Genomic DNA, 20,126 nt, shown 5'->3' with positions numbered 1-20,126 from the left:
TGCCCCACATTTTGGGAATCACTGCCCTAAACTGACCCCTAGTCACTAAGCAGGGGCTAGTGATGCCAAAGCCCAGGGACAGGGAGCTTTGCCAGAGTGGCGCCTGCAGGTCACATGCTGGGGCGCTGACACAGGCTCAGTGCTCTGGAACAGCTCTGAGCCAAACCCAGGCAGAGTCCTCAAGCCAGGCTCAGTGCTACTGGGAACAGCTCTGTAGGCCCAGAACCCAGGCAGAGGCATAATCAGTGTGACACTGCCCGCTACGCGATGATGCCTTTCACTCGCGGGCAAAAGCCTCCTTGCCCTCAAGCACTCAGTGTGACACGGCCCAGGGGAGCTGTCGTGGGGGAAACCTCCTTGCCTTCAGCATTTCCTGGGACCGACCTTGGACCTTTCAGCACCCTGTTTCATGCAGGAGCTTCCTGTAGTGAGTCACCTTAGCAGAGACACCTTGGGAAAGTCTTACACTCCGCCAAAGAGTCATGCACCCCAATTCCACAATCCCCAGTGACTCTCACCAGGTTGTAAACAGAAGGTTTATTAGTGGTCTGGGAATACAGCCTGGAAAGTTCTTTGTTAGCACAGAAGTAGGAGATTCAGCCAGTCTCTCATGAGACCCAAAATCCAGAGCTGGGCTCTCCCCTTGAGTCCAAACCAGCAGACTCCTTGCTTCCAACAGCCCAACTCAGCCAGGCCCTTTGTCCCTCTTCTGTCCTTTTTCTGTTTCCCTGCAACTGGTCACTGGCCTCCACCTCTTTCTTGTTTCTCTGGAGGATGTAAATCACACCGTGTAGAGGTCAAGCAGAGGAGTTTATTGCACACAGCGCTGGCGGGTGTCACCTTGCTTATTAGGCTCAGAGGCACTGTCAATTAATTGATTACCAACAGAGTAATGATTTTCCATGGGATGGGGGGACAGTGACGGGGTAGGCAGTTCGCACCCCAGCTAGGTTTTGCAGCAGACAAGATAAGCAATTAGCCATGTAACGAGTTACATAATGCTCCGCCATGGTCTCAAGTGGCAGTTACATTTAATGAATACTTTGATAAATAGTTATTAGTTAAAAATATTATATGTTGAATTCTGATTTGGGGGGTCCATAGGAATGGAGCAACTCCTTTGATTGTCCAACAGGTACATTCCTCGGGGTAAAGCAAAGAAAAGTGAAAGTATATGGCAATAAGATTGTTTTCTGTGTGTCTATAAGGCAGGCATTGGTTCCTGGGAAGGGAGGGTGGGAGGTGCATATCTTATACTGCATCGTGCAAGCTCTCACAAACTCAAGGTTGATCTGTGGGAAGAACGTCTCCCTACAGAAGGACTAACACATAGGAAAGGGATTCTTTGTTCATCTGCAAGCTCTGAATAAGACACAATTTTAGTTCTTAGCTCCAACACCTGGCAATTTGCTGACCAGGCCTATCTCAGCAAGCAGGCTTTCTGTTTACCCCAGCTATTCTCTTAGCTGATCACGATTTGCTAGGCCTCTGGTCCCTTGACCGTACTCTGGACTTTGGGTCTGGAAAAAGCTGGCACAATCCATAGACAGGTTGTATTAAACTGCACTGGATTTTAACCCTTACACCCATAATGCAAAGTTCTTGGTTCAGGCTTTGTAGCAGTCATGAATAAACTGCAGGTTGATCAAGTCTCTGGAGTCCATCCACAGCTGGGTGTCTTCGCCTTTGTAGAGAACTCAGTTTGTAGCAAAGTCCCTCAGAGTATGAGCAGGTTGAGACATGGAGATTAGGCATCGCTTTATAGTTCTTCCATGCTGGTTTTGCTTTCTCAGCATGTGACATAGAAAACCTCAGGGTATGGCTACACTTGAAATTTCAAAGCGCGTTGCGCGGCAGCCTTTGAAGTGTGATGTGTCGGAGCGCCGCGCTGGGAGAGAGGGCCCTCGCACGCTGCATGAGAGCTTGCTTTCCAGCGCTGAGCACTGATTACACTGAGGCTTACAGCGCTGTATCTTGCAGCGCTCAGGGGGGTGTTTTTCACCCCTGAGCGCGAAGTTTGCAGCTCTTAATAGTGCCCTTGTAGCCATACCCTTAGAGTTCTCTCCAGAGCAGGTCCCTGCAACCTTGCTGAGTACAAGGTGTAATCTGCCTTTTCTCAATGGGATCGAGTCTGTATAGCTGATGGTCCTTATGGGCCATCAAGCAGCTAGGCAGAACTGACACCAAATGTCTGGGGGTGTTCCCTGAAGCATAGCACAAGTTTGAATATGGGCAGCATACAGCCAATACTTTATAACGTCAACTACAAAAATGATCACACATCTAGAATAGCATAATTCTATCACGCCAATCAGGAACCTCTTCATAGACCCTTACACGACAACCTTTCTACAATATTGGCCCTGAAATATATACAAGTGGTCGCAATGGTTGATCTATGCAGTTACAGGTTATGTCAATTAGTCACAGGAAGTGGCACGGCATCAGTGAGACTGATTACTGGATACTGCCTCCAGTTTGTGTCCTCATTGAAAAGTGTTGTGAAATTGGAGCTGGGGCAGCAAAGAGCCACCAAATGTTCTGAGGGCTGGAGAAAAAATGCCTTCTAGTGAGCTACTGAAAGAGCTCAACCTGTTAGCTATCAAAAGAAAATTGAAAGTGACTTCATTGAAGTGTTGAAGTGCCTTACTGGGGGAAAATATTGCGTATTAAAGGGCTCTTTAAATCTAGCAAGACATAACAAGACCAGTGATGGACGGTGAAGAGGACAAATTCCTATTACAATAAGGCACAAAAATCAACAGCGAGGATGTTCTACCACAGCGAACAAGCTCACAAGGAAAGTGGTGGATTCACCATCTCTTGATGTCATTTAATGAAGACTAGATGCCTTTCTGGAATGTGTTTGCCCCAAATTAGCTTAGTGTCATACAGGAGGCCTGTGATATGCAGGGGGTCAGATTAGATGCTTTAATAGTCTCTTTGGCCATAAAGTCAACTAATTTCTGAAAAACGAGTAGTGCACTTGGGAGCAGCATCTGATGTTTCCTGTCTAGCCGCTTGCTTCCTAGAACCGAACTGCTCCTTGGACGCTCGCGAGGTGCTCACAGGGGAGTAGGCTCCAAACCTTCAAAGTGCTGGGAGGGCCGGACTTGCACAAAGGAGGGGCTGTGGGCAGTGGCAAGTGATTTGCTCCTGGCTGCCAGAGCAGAGCAGCAGGCTCAGCTGTCAGAACTTCCCCGAGCAATGAAAGGGGAGGGGCCCATGGCTTTGTAGCAGGAATGCAGGGCAGGTGAGTTCACGGTGGGCATCGTGGGATACTGGCAGAGGCCAGTTATGGTGATATAATGAACAGCAGCATCTGCTCTGTTACTGTAAGTTTGCTGCAAAAAGCTCTAGACCTCTCATCGAAGTTGTTTTATTTTGTCACCAAAACAGGGCAGTTTTGTCACCAGACGTGGCATTGCAGTGTGTGCACCAGCCACAAGCTGCTGACCGAAGGAGCGTTGTGTGTTTTTCACACACCTGAGCAATATAATTCTGCTGAAACAACTTTGTAGTGCAGACCTGGCCAAAGATTCACTCACACACCACTTGTAAGGAAAATGTCACCTGCTCCTCTGCTTTGCAGAATCCAAACACAAGCAAAGCTTGTCAGGCCCCAGTGGTGATGGCAGACAGTCAGGTGTGGGCAGACAGTGGGTTTTAGCCATGCACAGGCACCATGGCTTGACTGGCTAAAGCATCTGTTTCGTAAACAGGTGATCCTTGGTTCAACTCCCAGTGGTGCCTTGTTGACTGGTTGTTAGGGCACCTGTTTTTGGCTACTGTCAGAAGACAAGATTCAGAGCTAGATGGGCCTTTGCTCTAGGCCAGTGTGGTTTTTCTTACGATTTAAATAACACTCACATGCACTGATAATAGAGTTACTGAAAGTTTGGGAGTTACAAGCTGATAGGTCAGTGGTCCAGTCCCCATGCAGATGATCCCCTCCCTCTGGGACAGGTGCAGGTCTGAGCTCTCACCCAAATGCTCATTGTGGCTGCCAGAATCTGTGAGCACCTTGTTTAGTTTACGCCAAAGGTTGAGTCCTGCTTTGTGCACCGTGTGAGAATGAAAATCCTAAAGTGCCTTTTGAAATAATGAATGCAGCAGGAAGTGTTATTGTCCCTGTCCCAAAGCAGACAGACCAATGGAGAAATGCTGTCGAGTCCAGTGGTAATACCACTGCCATTTTACCTTTTTTGCTTGCTAAACTCCTTCTTATCTGCCCGGCTCAGGCTGTCCTCTGCCTCAGCTGCTGCTCCCGGCCTGATCTAGAGTCAAACATGCAGGGCCCCCAGGGGAACAGAGGCTGGGACAGGGCAGCAGCCTGGGTTGGGCTGAGAACTGGCCAGACTCCCTTCTCAACAGCAAACAAATCAATTCCATGTCCCCTACCCAGAAAAAGAGGAAGGAGAGAACCCAGGGTGTTTCAGCAGAGCTTATGGAACTGACATGGGGAAACCAGCCTGTAATAACAGGCAGTTCCAGTTTAAGCTAAGTGTTTTTAACAATTTCTACAACATTAAAAAACCCTTCAATCGTAGTGTCACCATCCATAAAATTGCTTCAGCCTTATAGGTTCCTAAGTGCACAACTAAACATCTCTTCAAATCCAAGGGAGTGGAGATCAGTCAGTTTTCAGAGTCATCCCACATAAAAGAACCATGTTGGAGGGGATACGGCCGTCTGGACCAAAGAATCGACATAAGGAGGAAGGGTAGTGTACACACCAGACTAACAGGTGATGCTGGGGTACAATGTCTGTGCATAACGGGGGTAAAGGATGTCAGTGAAGCCAAATGCCAAAAATTAAATGTCTGTACACTAATGCGAGGAGCCTAGGTAACAAATGGAGGAACTGGAGAGCTACTGGTGCAGGAAGTGAAACCGGATAATTATAGGGATAACAGAAACATGGTGGAATCGTAGTCATGACTGGAGTACAGGTATTGAAGGCTATGTGCCTGTTTAGGAAAGAGAGAAATAAAGGCAAAAGGTGGGGAGTAGCACTGTACATCAATGATAAGGTGAACTGTAAAGAAATAAGAAGTGATGGAATGGACAAGACAGAGTCTGTCTGGGCAAAGATCACACTGGGAAAGAAAGCTACTAGAGCCTCCCCTGAGATAGTGCTTGGGGTGTGCTACAGACCGCCGGGATCTGATTTGGATATGGATATAGACCTCTTTAATGTTTTTAATGAAGTAAACACCAACGGAATTGTGTGATCATGGGAGACTTCAAACTTCCCAGATATAGACTGGAGGACAAGTGCTTGCAAGAATAATAGGGCTCAGATTTTTCTGGATGTGATAGCGGATGGATTTTCTTCACCAAGTAGTTGAAGAACCGACAAGAGGGATGCCATTTTAGATTTGGTTTTGGTGAGCAGTGAGGGACTTCGTAGAAGAAATGGTTGTAGGGGACAACCTTGGTTCGAGTGATCATGAACTAATTCAGTTCAAACTAGATGGAAGGATAAACAAAAATAGATCTGGGATTAGGGTTTTGACTTCAAACGGGCTAACTTTACAGAGTTAAGAAATTAGTCAGGGAAGTGGATTGGACTGCAGAACTTGTGGATCTAAATGCAGAGGGAGGCCTGGGATTACTTTAAGTCTAAGCTGCAGAAACTATCGGAGCCTGCATCCAAGAAAGGGAAAAAAGACCACAGGCAGGAGGTGTAGACCGAGCTGGATGAGCAAGCATCTCAGAGAGGTGATTAAGAAAAAGCAGCAAAGCCTACAAGGAGTGGAAGAAAGGTGGGATTAGCAAGGGAAGCTACCTTAGTGAGGTCAGAACATGTAGGGATAAAGTGAGGAAGGCTAAAAGTCATGTAGAGTTGAACCTTGCAAAGGCGAATTAAAACCAATAGTAAAAGGTTCTATAGCCACATAAATAAGAAGAAAACAAAGAAAGAAGAAGTGGGACCGCTATACACTGAGGATGGAATGGAGGTTAAGGATAACCTAGGCATGGCCCCTAAATAATACTTTGCCTCAGTCTTTAATAAGGCTAATGAGGAGCTTAGGGGATGAGGGAAAGATGTTAAATGAGAATGAGGATATGGAGGTAGATATTACCACATCTGAGGTAGAAGTCAAACTGAGAACAGCTTGATGGGACAAAATCGGAGGGCCCGGACAATCTCCATCCGAGAATATTAAAGGAACTGGCGCATGAAATTGCGAGCCATTAGCTAGAATTTTTAATGAATCGGTTAACTCAGGGGTTGTACCGTAACTGGAGAATTGCTAACGTAGTTCCCATCTTCAAGAAAAGGGAAAAAAGTGATCCGAGTAACTATAGGCCTGTTAGTTTGACATCTTTAGTATGTAAGGTCTTGGAAAAATTTTGAAGGAGAAAGTAGTTAAGAACATTGAGGTCAATGGTAATTGGGACAAATTACAACATGGTTTTACTAGAGGTAGATCGTGCCAAACCAACCTGACTGCCAAAGAGCATAGACAGTTTGTTTCATTTTGATCTGTGACTATTAGCAGAAGAGTTACACCTAAGGGCTGTTGCTACCACCCACCATGGGGCTTAAATTTATGATGGTGGGATTAAGAGCATTATGCTCTACCAACAGAGCTAACTAGATTTAACTTTCGCGCTCAGAGGTGTCAAAAAACACTCCCGAGCGCTGCAAGATGCAGCGCTGTAAAGCGTTAGTGTAATCAGAGCAGCAGCGCTGGGACCGCGGCTCCCAGCGCTGCACGCTACACCCGTAAAGGATGTGGTTTATGTGCAGCACTGGGAAAGCTCTCTCCCAGTGCTGCCACTCTGACCACACTCACACTTCAAAGTGCTGCCAAATTCCAAGTGTAGCCATACCCTCAAAGTCAGTCAACTGCCCAGTCTCAGTGTAGAAGGTGCCCTGAGGGTGTTTATTTGTGAGCTGAGGTTCCCTGTCTGACATTTGCCTTCTTTCCTGGTTTGTTATGTCTCCAGCGAGCAAACCGGAGCTGTCACAAGGCTGGTTAGATGCTGGTTTCTAGACCAGAGAGCTGGGGTTGATTTAGCATGCTGCCGCCATCAGTTGGTCAGAGTAAGCAGGGTGGGAGGTTGGAATTTAGGATTCTCCCACCAAGGGGAGGTGCTGTTGGACTCATCTAGTGGGGGACAATCTGAAAAAGTTTCTCGACTCCCAGAGAGGGGGCAGACAATCTGGTGCCACACATACATTTTCACAGGGAATCAGGCCCCCCTTGGGAAAAACTCAAAAGAAGCCTGGACCCAGGAGTGTCAGAGAAGGGAATCACTGTTTGCTTTAAGAGATGGTTGAGGGAAACCTGCAGGTCCTTAGATCCCTCCAACGCCTGATAGAAGCATTTGTAGGGAAAATCTGTGGAAGCTGAGGAGGACAAGGAGATGGAAAAAGGCCTTGCAGCTGTTGTGCAATCACGATGCTCCCAGCAGAAGGGTCCGGGGGGCTCAGCACTCAGAACTCACAAGATGGCAAAGCTCAGAGCCCCATTCCAGAGAGTCAGAATGTGATCAGCTCACAGCGAGGGGAAGCAACACCCCTCCCTTGGTCTTTATGCCACAGCTCCTATCACCTCAGTGTCCTTCCTGCAAGAGCCGGCTGCTGAGAGGGTTGCGATGGGGTAAATGAAGGCAGAGGAGGATTGTTCCTCCTGGTTTTTTTTTGTGTGGCCCTGTGATCCTGCTGGAGCAAGCATCATTTGAGTTTGTTTCAGTGGTTTGTGTTGGGCTGAGGTTGTGACCCTGAGTACAGGGGTTCCTGCATCTCTGTTCTTAACCCCTCAGGGAGTGGACAATGGAGCACTGTCAGAAAGTGGATAGGAAGTAGCCTAAGAAAGTGTAGCATAAGTGAGAAGAAGAAGACCATCATCATCAGCTCTCTGTTGGTCTAGTGGTTAGGATTTAGCATTTTCACTGCTGTAACCTGGGTTCGATTCCCAGACAGGGAAAAATAACTTTAAACCAAAAAAGCTTAAGTTATTGTTCACTTGCAATGTAAACAAACGTGCTTTTTTCCTGAGTCCCCCATCTTCACAGTGTCTCCATGGCAGGGTTGGCTCCAGGCACTAGCGCAGCAAGCAGGTGCACTGGGATGGCCAATGGAATGGGGAGGCTTCTGCGGCAATGCCTAACTCCAGGAGACCAATGACGAGCGGACGGCCTGGGCACATACCAGCCCTGGCGTGATGAGCTTTCTCCCTCTTTCTTTATGCTCCTGTTGTTATTTATGGATGTCTGAGTGGAGGAAGATGAGTTCACTCCAAGTGGGGGGGAAAAAGGACCTGAAAAATTCTCAGACCCAACCTGCTACAGCGATCACGGAGTGCTGGCGGTTTGAGTTAGGAAAGGACGTGTGATTGTCAAGGTGGGAATGGAATAACAATCTACAACCAGTCCACCTCATTAACCACTGAAACAGGCTGTTCCTGCTGCGCCTAGAAGGAAATGGGAGTGATTCTTTGCTGTTGCCACGGAAACAGTGGACCCATTGCACCACAGTGATATGTGCTGGGGAAAGCTGGACTTCACAGGCAGGTGGAAACACCTAAAACTCCCACCCACTTCGTCCACAGGTGAGTGATGCTTGAGCTGCTCACAACATACCTACCATGACCTGTTGCAAGCAGAGGAATGCAGCACCGCCCCTGTCTCTAACCAAAGCTGGAGGAGAGGGCTGGTGTATCTCTGCACCCTGTCGCGGCACCAACATTCTCTCTGCCACAATAGAATCTTGGCCCTGCTGTTAGTGACCCCTATGAACCAAGTAGCTCAGGAGGCAGGCGCTGGCCCTCGAGAGAGGGTGAAGGCTTCTCTTGAAGCTTATAGGGCACTGGATCGCGTGGAAACAGAGGATCTGAGAATTTACCCATAGTTGATTGCACTGTCTGGGATGTAGCTCTGTGGCGACAGTGCATCTTTGCATGTATGAGGGCCTGGGACTTCAATCCCAGCATTCTCATTTCTGTTTTTCACCTGTCTTGCTCATGCCCAGAGGGGATGTGTTCCACCAGTCCCTGCACCAGTCTTCAGTCCTGCTAGTGAGAGCAATGTGCAATTGCATGGAAGGTTGGGCAGGGGGCGTTCTGCTCCAGTCACCTTGGTACATTTAAGTTCCACGCTGTGCTGCTTGGGACAAGGGTAGCATTGAGTAAGGGCTGATCTCACGCAACTGAAGAGAAAGGTCCGATCTGCACGACTGCAGAGGCAAGGAAACAGAGCGGGCGGTCTAGTGCTCAGGGGAAAACGAGGTCCGATGAATGTCACCCCAACAGGAGAGAGCACTGTCTTTTTGGGTTATAAGGAGAGTAGTTGTTTAGTCAGATCTGATAAAGAGACAGCGTCTGTGGCACATTAATAGCACTAAACAGACGTACAGAGACAGGTAAAGCTATACTGGGGAATCTCAACTGTCTCAGATGAATAGTAGGGCGTTACTGGGCCTGCTAGCCGGAATACAAAGCATTTCTACCTCCCTTCGCTTACACTCAATTCTAGAGAAGGGGCCCGTTCCTCCCATGTTGAACTAAGCCTACTATCTCCTAGATCGAATATTACCTGGATATTATAGCTGGCCTGCAGAATCTTACCACCCACATGCAGCGCTACAGAGAGTGATATCACCCACGGAAACTTATCGCTCCAATATGTCTGTAGCGTCTATAGGTGCACAGGAACTTTATGTCTTTTTGAGGCGAGTGCAGTTTCGCTTGGGGAGAGCCCCCCTGAAGATGGATGAAAAAAGGCTGAGAGTCAATGACAGACTGACCGACCAACAGTATGGGAAGGGATGGCAGCCCCACAGAAGTCCTGGGTGCTAGATTTGCCCATTTTGCACGCTGGCCTGGTTGTGGAGAGAGAAAAGACACTTGGGACCAGGACATCGTATCCCGGATGACAGACATGGTTGTTAGTGGCGTTGAAGGTTCCCTGTGGGCAAGTGGAGCTGCAATCCTTCAGTGTCTGGAATTAAGAATGGAAGCTTCAACTTACTGCCGGGTGATGCTTGGGCTGATGGTGCATCAAGGGGGGTTGGACTGGAAGGGCGGCAGTTTGATATTAACTTTTTGGTTGGATGCCAGGATATGGACTGTCTGCCCACCCCGCACACACACTGCCTAAGCTCTGGGAGGGAGTTGGGTGTGGAGGGAGCGGGTTGGAGTCTGGGAGAGTTTTGATCAGCGGTCTGGGGTCAGTTCAGGGTGTGTTGCGGGTGTGCAGGAGCAGGTCTTGGAGAGAGTTTGTGTGCAGGTGCAGGGGTCGGGTTGGGATGGGTGCTAGGACGGGATGGGGTGCAGATGTTAACCTCAAGGTCTCTGAAGCAACCGCACCCCTGCTGCAGAGCAGCCCTAAGCAGGGGAGGGCAGGGGGGAGGGCCGACGTGGTTCATTTACGAGCCGACTTAGGGATATCAGTAGGTGCAGCATTATGGGAGGGTTCGGCAGTATTTTTTGATCGGGGGGCAGCCAAGGTGCTCCTGGAACTGCTCACGCAGGAGTCGGGCGCTGGAGGGTCTGCCTGGTCTATGGTCGGTGGACCGTGCAGCAGGCATTTATGCAGACGTTTTGTAGTCCCAGCTAGGTGAGACCTGCTGAGATGCCTCGTCGCCACCGTGATCGCGGGCCCAGCGGACGCTCGGGTGTGCTGCGGCAGGTCCACCGGAGCTGCAGGGGAGACCCAGCCGAGAGTTGGTGAAGATGCCCCGACTTGCGGCCGAAGCCTTGGCGCCCGTCCTGGCCAGGGCATCTCGGAATCGGCTGCCCGCAGACTTCACCTTGCGGCTCCACTATTGCCCAGTTCGCAAAGAGGTGTTGCACTTGGCAGGCGTGAGAAGCACGTGGAAAGCCCCACGCTCAGGCCACGGACCGTACCAGCTGCTTCCGGGATGGCTGTGCACATGGGCAGGTTGGCAGGAGTGCGCCTTTGAGTTCCACAATTTGTGTGCTTGTCAAGGTGGTGAGCAGAGGTCCCAAGGCCCTTTTAATCTGCCGAGGGCGGCAACAGGCTGGGCAAGAGGGACACTCAAGGCAAATCCTACGTTATGATTTTGCAAACATAATTGGCACAGAACAATAAGAAATCGAGCGCAGAATCTAATGGAGATTAAACGCCTCAGATTCTCTATGGAGATGCACTAGACTTCTGGACGGAAACTGTATTTGAACTCCTTGCTGGCTGTGGCTCGGATAACAACTGGCCTCTCAGATTCCTTTGGAAGGGAAAGACTTTGCTGCAAAAGTGGCAAGAGGTAGGAGCTGTGTGACGTGAGTTTTTATTATATTTTTTTCTTGCTTGGGGTGGCAAAATGCGGGATGCTGGCGTGTCATGGAGACAATTTGTTACTCCCAGAATGAGTGTTTAGTGAACAGGTTTTTCAGCCTGAAGTCATTGGGTCTCTCCTGAGGTATCAGTGCCTCTGGGGCCATTTCCTCCTCTTTTCATACAGAAGCACAATTTTCCTTGCCACAACCATTGAAACAGCAGATCTTTCTCTGTCCTTGTGGCAAGCAGGGGTGGCCAAATTCCATGGAAACAATGGACAAGCAGGGGCCCTGGGCATCCACTGGCTGTGAGATGTTCCTCCCTCTTTCTTTTATGCTCCTGTGTTATTTCATGGATTGTCTGGGATGGGGGAAAAGCTGAGTTCACTCCAGGTGGAGGGAAAAGGACTCAAAATTCAGGCCAACCCTGCTACCAGGATCAGGAGGTGCTGGGGATTTGGGTAGGAAGACTGTGTGAATTGTTAAGGTGGGATGAATAACAACTACAACAGATCCTCATTAACCACTGACACAGGCTTCTGCTGCAGCTAGAAGGGAAACTGGGAGTGATTCTTTGCTGTCAGCCATGGAAACATGTCAATTGCACGCAGTGAATGTGCTGGGGAATAGGACTTCACAGGCAGGTGGAAACACCTAAAACTCCCCACCCACTTCTGCCACCGAGGTGAGGTGTTGAGCTGCTCACATACACTACCATGACCTTGCAGCAGGGGATTGCAGCACGCCCCCCGCTCCTCAGCCAAAGCTGGGGAGAGGGCTGAGTGTATCTCTGCACCCTGAGTCCAGGCAAATCTCTCTGCCCACACATAGATCTGGCCTGCTGAAGTGACCCTATGAACAAGTAACCTCCAGGAGAGCGGCCTGGCCTCAGAGGGGAATGGGTTCTCATGAAGCTTATAGTCACTGGATGCAGGGAGAACAGGAGGGCTTGAGTGTAACCATAGCAATACCCCTCATGTGGGATGTAGCTCAGTGGTAAGAGCGATGCTTTGCATGTATGAGGCCTGGGTTGTCAATCTCCTGGTTCTTTTTTCCTGCTCTTTGCTCATGCCAGAGGGGATGTGGCGTCTCCTGCACCAGTTTCAGTCTGCTCAGTGAGAGGCAGTGTCAATCATGGAAGGTCTGGCAGGGGGGCGTTCTGCTCCAAGTCACCTTTGTACATTTAAGATTCCACCCCTGTGTGCTTGGGACAAGGGTAGGAGAAGGGCGATCTCCAACACGAAGGAAAGGTCCCATCTGCACAGACTGAGAGGCAAGGAAACAGCAGGCGTCAGTCTCAGAGAGGAAGAGGTCATGATGTACACCCTACAGGGGACACTGTCATTTTGATATCACAGGGGTGGCAGGTGGATCTACCCCCAGTCGTAGCAGGACTGGGCAATAGAGAAGTTGTAGAAAAGGGAAGAGATGTGTACTTGATAACTAGAATTGAGCAATTAAGAGCATAGATCATGAACCAGGCAGCAACTCAAACCTACGCCCGGGGCAAGTTGCAAGCCTCGAAACAGGACTTCCAGGTAGAAAAGGAAGCCCTGGCTAAGCAATTACCGGTCCTTCAGGGACTTGTCAAAATTTAACCATTGTGCTCAGCATACGCCATAATAGCAGTGTGTTTGCTACAAGAAGAAATTGAATAGTTAAACACCAATCGGCCATGTGTTTCTGCCCAGGTGGCAAGCCTTATGAGGGAAGACTCGGGTAGTCTTGTGAGTAAGAATGTTGAAGGGAAGAGACCAGGAAGGGTGGGGGCTAGTTGAGAAGCCCACCCTCCTAGCTAAACTGATAGTGGAACAAAGCTGGTGCCCATGGAAGAGACGGTTCAGCGAGAAAAGCAGGATCGGGCCCAAGCGGGCAGGCAACAGACAGATTGGAAAACAGGTTGGAAAATTTTGAGGGCATAGTGGAAGGAAGGAGTAAGTAAGTATAAGCATGGGGATTTCAAATACCCAGGGTGATTTGAGTTGATAAAAGTGGCTGTTGGGAGACAAGCAAGTGAGTTAAGGAAGAAGTGAGAAGTTAACTCTATAGTTGCTGGAGGGAACAGCAGCTGAACTTTGTAAAAATGCTAAGGAAGGAAGTTCTTGGTGTCTTTAAAATGTCTGTAAATAAATTCAGGCAAATAAATTATTAGATTGCAATTATTTGGCTATGAACAATTTAGTCGAATTAGCTAAAGAATGTATATAGTGCTATGTAATTGAAATCCTATTAGGCTCTAAGGGGCACTATAAGAAGTGCTTTCCTTCCAGAGTTTGAAAGCAGGAGTTAGTAGTAAAAAGCCATCAAAATTGGGGTAAAGTTAATTATGTCCCTTTTAAGGTAAGAATCTTTAAGCTGTGAATAGCTTTGGATCCAGAAGCAAGCCAGAAAGCATCTGTTTTAATGCAAATTATCTAACTGATAAGGTAGGAGCCACTGAAACCTGGGCTGCCTGTGAAACACATACAAGAAAATATGGGGTAATTCCTCTGTTTTGCCTGAAATCAACAAGGGTATTTGTATATTTTACGTGATGATTGACTGCCCAGAAGGAGAAGATCTCTGTTTTTTTTGTCTTTCAGATAATCAGAGAAAACTGATGCCAGCTGAACAGCATTCAACGTATCATGCATTTACTGGCACAATAGGAATTATGTTTTGTGTTCTATGTTCTGTCTTGTGGTGTTTGTCTCGTGGCCAGAATTGTTGTGTTTAGTGTTTTCATGGGATGGTCTGGTTTGGAATCAGGCAGAGGGGTTGGATTGGAATGCAGATGCTTGTTTTGTTCAACTTTGGAATAAAAAGTGTTTGGATAAATCAGGAAGATGTGATATACTAAAGTCTAACACATTTGCTTAAGAAAAAGAAACTTCATTGACCAAATCATTTAATTGAAAATTGTTGTTAAAATTTGCATACCAACAGTCTTTGGAAACAAGGACATGAAAAGTTAACCCACTCCCCATATTGTACATGAGATCTTTCTGGCTACCTCAGATTTCTAGCCAGAGGGCTAGGGATGGTGGGAAGCAATTGGACTAGAGGTTGTATTAAGTGAACTCCTCAAAGTGGGTGTGCTTGTCCTGGCTTGCTGTTCCAAAGCTCTGTAATAAAGTTATTTTAGTGGAAGGGTATATGTGGCATACGTTGAATAATAAGACTAATGTACTTTATAACGGCAATGTTTATGTGTTCATGGTTGAGAAAAAGGTGTATAAGTGAAGAGTGGAAGTTTCCTTTGTAGGTTAAAAGAAGCCAAGAAGGGAAGAAGGAAAAAGAACAGAATGAATTAACTGGAAAAAAATAGCTAGCATGTTCAGTCTAAAGATAAGACACTGGCCCCATTCAAGGACACTGCTCACACCTAAGACTTAGCTGACAACCAAGAAAATGGGGGGGCTTGAATGTGCCCAAGCAGCTATGAGATCTGCAAAACACAGCCAGGCACTAATGAAATGGGTTCTTTTCTCACAGGTTAACGAAGCGCTACCCCAAAGACCACAGCAGCCCACACTTTAGAAGCCTAGACTCTGAATCTATGTAAATGGTCTCCAATGAAAGACCCACCCAACCCCTAACCCCCACCTCCACCCTCCCCGCCCCCCACACCCCACTCCTTTGCCTTGGATCATGCGGAAAGGCCCATTTAAGTCTGTGCGGTGCCACCAACACCGCTGTGACAGTGCCAAAGACTGGACAGCCTGGACCCAGATTCTCACTGAAAAAGACCCGTCCACCTCAGAGAATCTCCTTACTGATGTATTAGCCTATCCTCCTTCTAGCCCACTGTGCCTTCGACACACAGTGAAAAGGACAAGGTGAAGTGCCAGTACTTCTCCGTTCCACTGACAAACCTACGGGTGCCTTTGGATTTTCTAGAAAATCAAAACCATTACAGGGTTGATGTTTGCTGGTAACCCTCCCCTGTAGGATGCTGAACCGACTGTTGCGCGAAGAAGGAACACATCACGCCACTTGAAATTGCCAAAGCCAGGGAATTCCAGAATGTCCTAGAAAGGACATTAAGAACTGATTTCTGGTGAAGAAAACAAAGAATTATAACACTGGCAGGAACAAATTTGTGGGGGAACCTTCTGGCTTTGGGGGGGAATGTGGTTTATTTGGGATTTTTGCATTGTTGGGGTTAATTCTACAGGCTGTGCCCTGTGTTTTGATAAACCTACAGCATGATTGCGGCTCTCTAATTGATTTTAAGATACAAGTACCAAAGCACTTATTGCCACGCCCTGCCATCCCTCCCCTACATATTACCCTGTAATACATCCAAATACAGACATGCCAGATATTTGATAAAACCAATGCCAAGGCCTTACACTTTAGTGATTAATTAAAGATTGGTTGAAAAAAAAAAGAAAATATTTTAAAGTCAGGATTCCCATATAATAAACAATTGAGTGGAAATAAATGGATCAGTGGAAATGAATCTATAAGTCACCTAACAAATGACCCAAGAATTCTGTAATTGAAATGATCGGTTCCATAGTGAAGTAGAATACGCTGGCATTCCTGGAATTTGTCACTGTGTGGTACATAAAAACCTTATGTATTTGGGTTACCCAATTAGTGAATAATCCAAACGAATATTCAAAATTTGTCTTGCCACTGGAAATTTTACTTGTATTGAAACCATTCCAAGACCAAATATGTACTGCTGTAATCTTATTGCAATACACCCCCTCTATGCTCATTAATGTTCAATGCTCTAAGAAAGTTACCTGAAATTAAGTTAAAAGTATAAAGCCAACCAACACTGTGATATGCACTACAGCAAAAGAGTATATTCATTAGGATATCAATGAACTGTGATTAATACAACAGTAGGGATCGTCAAATTTACCTTGCATTTACCAGTTCCCAGAATCACCTCTACATACCCAAAAAATTGCTCACAAGGGCCGCCATTTGAGTAGCACAACAAGGGCCTGGTTATTTCCTCTGAAGAGAGAGGCTTGACCGGTGTACCGACCCCACGGGACACACCACACCACACCGCCACCACCACACATACCAACTTTTAACACAACACCACACACCGACAGTATGAGAAATATGGGCCACAAAAACCACCACCACACGCCTATTCACACTTACCACACTGAGCTACCACCACCGAACAAAACCAGGTGGCACGATTGGTGAGCTTACACACGTTGTTTCTCCCACACACCTTCCCCCTAGACCCAGTAAGTCGACAGAGACCACCCACCGAGTACCAACCACCACAGAGTGCTGGAAGGCATTGCAAGTGGGATTGCTGTATGATTTAGAAATTCAAGGATTTCTTGATGACCAGCTATGGCCATTCGAGTGATCTTGGCACCAGAATTGGCCCACCTCTCTACAGATCACATCCGGAGTACCATCCGATCTGTGGTCTAGGAGACAAACGGACACTCTCGGGGTGGAAGTCGTGACAATAACAGTGCCCTTCCAAGCAGTGACCATTAGGGGGGTGTGGGCTCCCACAATACCGAAATCCTAACGGTCCATGGGGGAGGAGCATGTGGGAAACTGTATTATCCACCGAACATCTGGAAATTAGAACCTCTAGTACACCTAACTGAATTATAGTCAGTGCCCCTAGAATAACACCATGCCTATTTTGGATAGAAATAGGAGTCCATGGACAATTGGGCTGTTAGAACCCCACAGCTTCAGTGTACCATAAACTGAACCCAGGGAAATGTCCACTGTTTCATCGATAACGTTTGCTGATGAGGAAGGAAAGGAACTATCCTGACAGGACACGCTACTTTGTCCAGTAATAATGCTGCGTGTATGTTAAACCACCACTTGCAAGATATAACATTTAATCTCATTACCACTGCAGGGCAAGCATATTGCCTTATTGCCTGCAGATAGAATTTTGGACCAGCTTAGTAATCTGATCGATTTCAAAATTGCCTTTCATGATTGTTTTTACCAAAGGGTTAAAATCTTCTGAAATACAGGGGCAATTTCACTGCTTCAAATATATATCAAGTGAAAAAGTAATGCCTTTCATACAGCTTATAGAGTGTCAATTTTATGTACCTAAAGTACGATGTATTGTGCTTTATAACTAAAGCTGTACAATAACCTCATCATATTATTGCTATGGGGAATCATTGCTTGCGATTGCTGATTAGTTTAGGATATGTTACTGTTGTTTGTAAAATCAGGTAATAATGGCATACTTTCCTGCCATGCTGATTCAGGCATTGTCATTTCAATCATAAAAACCCTAAGTTGAACATCTGATGTAGAACATCAGAAAATCCAGTGGCTTAACGCAAATAGAGATTTGATAAATATCTGTTGCATCGCTAGAAAGTACAAAAAAAAAAAAAAAAAAAAAAAAAAAAAAAAAAAAAACTACAAAGAGGGGGAGGTGAAGAAAGGGAAAGAATTGACAAGGATTTGTAGGGGATCTCTAATGCATGTCAGTTTGTTAGCAAGAGTTAGGCCGCAGCTGTAACCTAATGACGTGAGACTTGTAGAAGCGAGGATAGTGTGAGGCGAGTGGGAAAAGAGCTGTGTGAAGTTGTCACGACGACGACCTTGCACTAAATACCCAAATATGTATTACTTGGTCGCCTTTCAAAGTGAGAAAATAGATAGCGGAGATGGCCTATGTATAACAACCTGCAGCTGTTGCTCATTTGTCTGTAATATTGCTTGTTATTGTCTGCCAACAAAGGTATAAATGCTTGCTGTGATTGTTTACTTGTTGAGCAGACTGTCGGACTGCGGCGACTGTGTCCTAGGGACACTCCTCCTCTATTGCACTTGCTGGAGAAAATATAAGTATTTGATTTTGCTGCATCCAAACAAACGCACGAACTGAGTTTTTCTCTCTGACACTCGATTAAGTTTTCACGTGACAGTATTACATTTAATGGTTTTTAAAGTCTCTTTCCTATAAGTCATAATATTATAACTAAACTATTGTTGTATGTAAAGTAAATAAGGTTTTAAAATGTTTACGAAGCTTCATTAAATTAAATAAAAATGCAGAGCCCCCCAAAGACTGGTGGCCAGGACCTGGGCAGTGTGAGTGCCACTGAAAATAGCATGCGCCGCGTCAGCAAAGTGCCAGAGGTAACCCTGGTGTAACCGCATAGCAAAACCAGCCCAATCTGGGTATGTAACTCATGGTAGAGCACTACTTAGCATATTCAGGCCCTGGGTTCAATTCCCAAGCTGCTCTGCTGGCTTTGCCGTGCAGAAGGGATGTGGACCACCAGTCTCCCTGTGCAAGTTTCAGTCCTGCTCAGTCAGGTGCAAGTGCCAATTTGCATGGAGGGTTTGCTCCTAGTCACTTGGTACATTTAAGATTCCCATACTGCTGTGCTGCTTGGACAACAGTAGATGAGAAGAGTGAATCCTCCACAGTGGAGGCAAAGTTCATCTGCTCAAAGCCTGAGAGGCAAGGAACAGAGGGGCAGTCAGTAAACTCAGAGAGGTCATTGATTGACACCCAGCAGGGACACTGTCTTTTTGAGGCGAGTGCAGCTTGCGCCCTGGGATGGGAGGGTGCTGACCATGGGTAGGAAAAGGCTGAGCTAATGACAGATGAGAACCAGGGAGGGAATGGACAGCCCCACAGAAGGTCCTGGTGCTCAGAATGCCCCAGTTAGTGCACCCTGGCCTGTCGTAGAGACAGAAAAGACACCTCGAGGCGACCCAGCCTCTCCTACAGTGAATCCCATGGACAAGAACTGGTTTGGCTGGGGTGAAGGTTCCTGTGGCAAAGTGGAGCGCTGAAATCCTTCATGTCCTGGATTTAAGCAATGAACCTACAAACACCTGCACGGGTGTAGGCGAGGTGCATCACCAGAAGGTTGGGCTGGATGGGGGTGGCAGGTTTGTATAATTTTTGGTGGTGCCCAGAATGGGACCAAGTCCTGCCCCACCCACCCCCACACAGGGCCAGCTTTAGGTCGATTCACTGAAGTCCCCTGAATCGGGCCCCGCCCCTAAGAGGGCCCTGTGCCCAAGCCCCAGTACGGCGTACCAGCAAGAGCTGGTGCTCTGTACCGGGGTGGCCTGGCTTCCCCAGGGGGCAATTTAAAAGGCCTGGGGCTCTCAGCAGGGGGTGGATCCCCAGGCCCTTTAAATTGCCACCAGAGCCCCACTGCTGGAGCCCTGGGGCAGGGCTGTGGGGCTCTGGGGGCTATTTAAAAAGTACAGGGCTCCCGTTGCTTCTACCGCCCTGGCCCTTTAAATAGTCGCTGGAGCCCCACTGCTTCCCCAGGGCTCCTGCAGCTATTTAAAGGGCTGGGGCAGTAGAAGCAGGGGAGCCTCAGGCCCTGTAAATAGCCCCGAGACCCGGGCTGCTGCTGCTATCCCGGTGCTGAGGGAAGAGGAGGAGGAGGGGGCACTTAGCGTACAGGGTGGGCTGTACCCGCACCCTCTGCCCGCAGCCAGCCCTTGCTGCACCCCATGCCCACACCAACCCCGCACCTTGTGCCCTGCCCGCACCAGTCCCTGTCTCCAGCCAGCCCCTGCTGCACCCCCTGCCCGCACCAACCCCCACCCTGTGCCCTGCCCATACCAGCCCCTGTCCCACAGCCAGCCCCACACCCCCTGCCCCACAGCCAGCCCATCTCCAGCCAGCCCTCCACCCGCTGCCCTGCCTGCAGCCAGCCCATCTTCAGCCAGCCCTGCACCTCCTGCCCACAGCCAGCCCAACGCACCCCCTGACTGCACCAGCCGCACCCCCCTGCAGCCAGCCCTGCACCCCCTTTCCTGTCTCCAGCCAATCCATCATACCCTCTGCGGCCCTGCCTGAAGCCAGCCAGCTCCCCACACATCCCTGCCCATACCAGCCCTACACCACTAGCCCTGCACCTCCTGCCCTGCCTGCAGCCA

At 48.0% G+C, this 20,126-nt stretch overlaps 2 protein-coding genes and 1 non-coding gene across 5 annotated transcripts in view; 2 read left to right on the top strand and 1 right to left on the bottom strand.

Annotated features, from left to right (window-relative positions):
- The window catches only part of LOC116817058 (uncharacterized), a 270,462-nt gene that overhangs the window by 32,095 nt on the left and 218,241 nt on the right, over positions 1–20,126 (bottom strand). The gene's annotated exons all lie outside the window — the stretch shown is intronic.
- The window catches only part of LOC116817142 (uncharacterized), a 327,071-nt gene that overhangs the window by 122,161 nt on the left and 184,784 nt on the right, over positions 1–20,126 (top strand).
- TRNAE-UUC (transfer RNA glutamic acid (anticodon UUC)) lies at positions 7,872–7,943 on the top strand. The gene has a single exon. It is a non-coding gene; the product is annotated as a tRNA-Glu (tRNA).

Source organism: Chelonoidis abingdonii, chromosome 18 (genome assembly GCF_003597395.2).
Source record: "Chelonoidis abingdonii isolate Lonesome George chromosome 18, CheloAbing_2.0, whole genome shotgun sequence".
NCBI lineage: Eukaryota > Metazoa > Chordata > Testudines > Testudinidae > Chelonoidis > Chelonoidis abingdonii.
The sequence above is the reverse complement of the archived record's forward strand: the minus strand, read 5'-3'. Positions and strand labels throughout refer to the sequence as shown.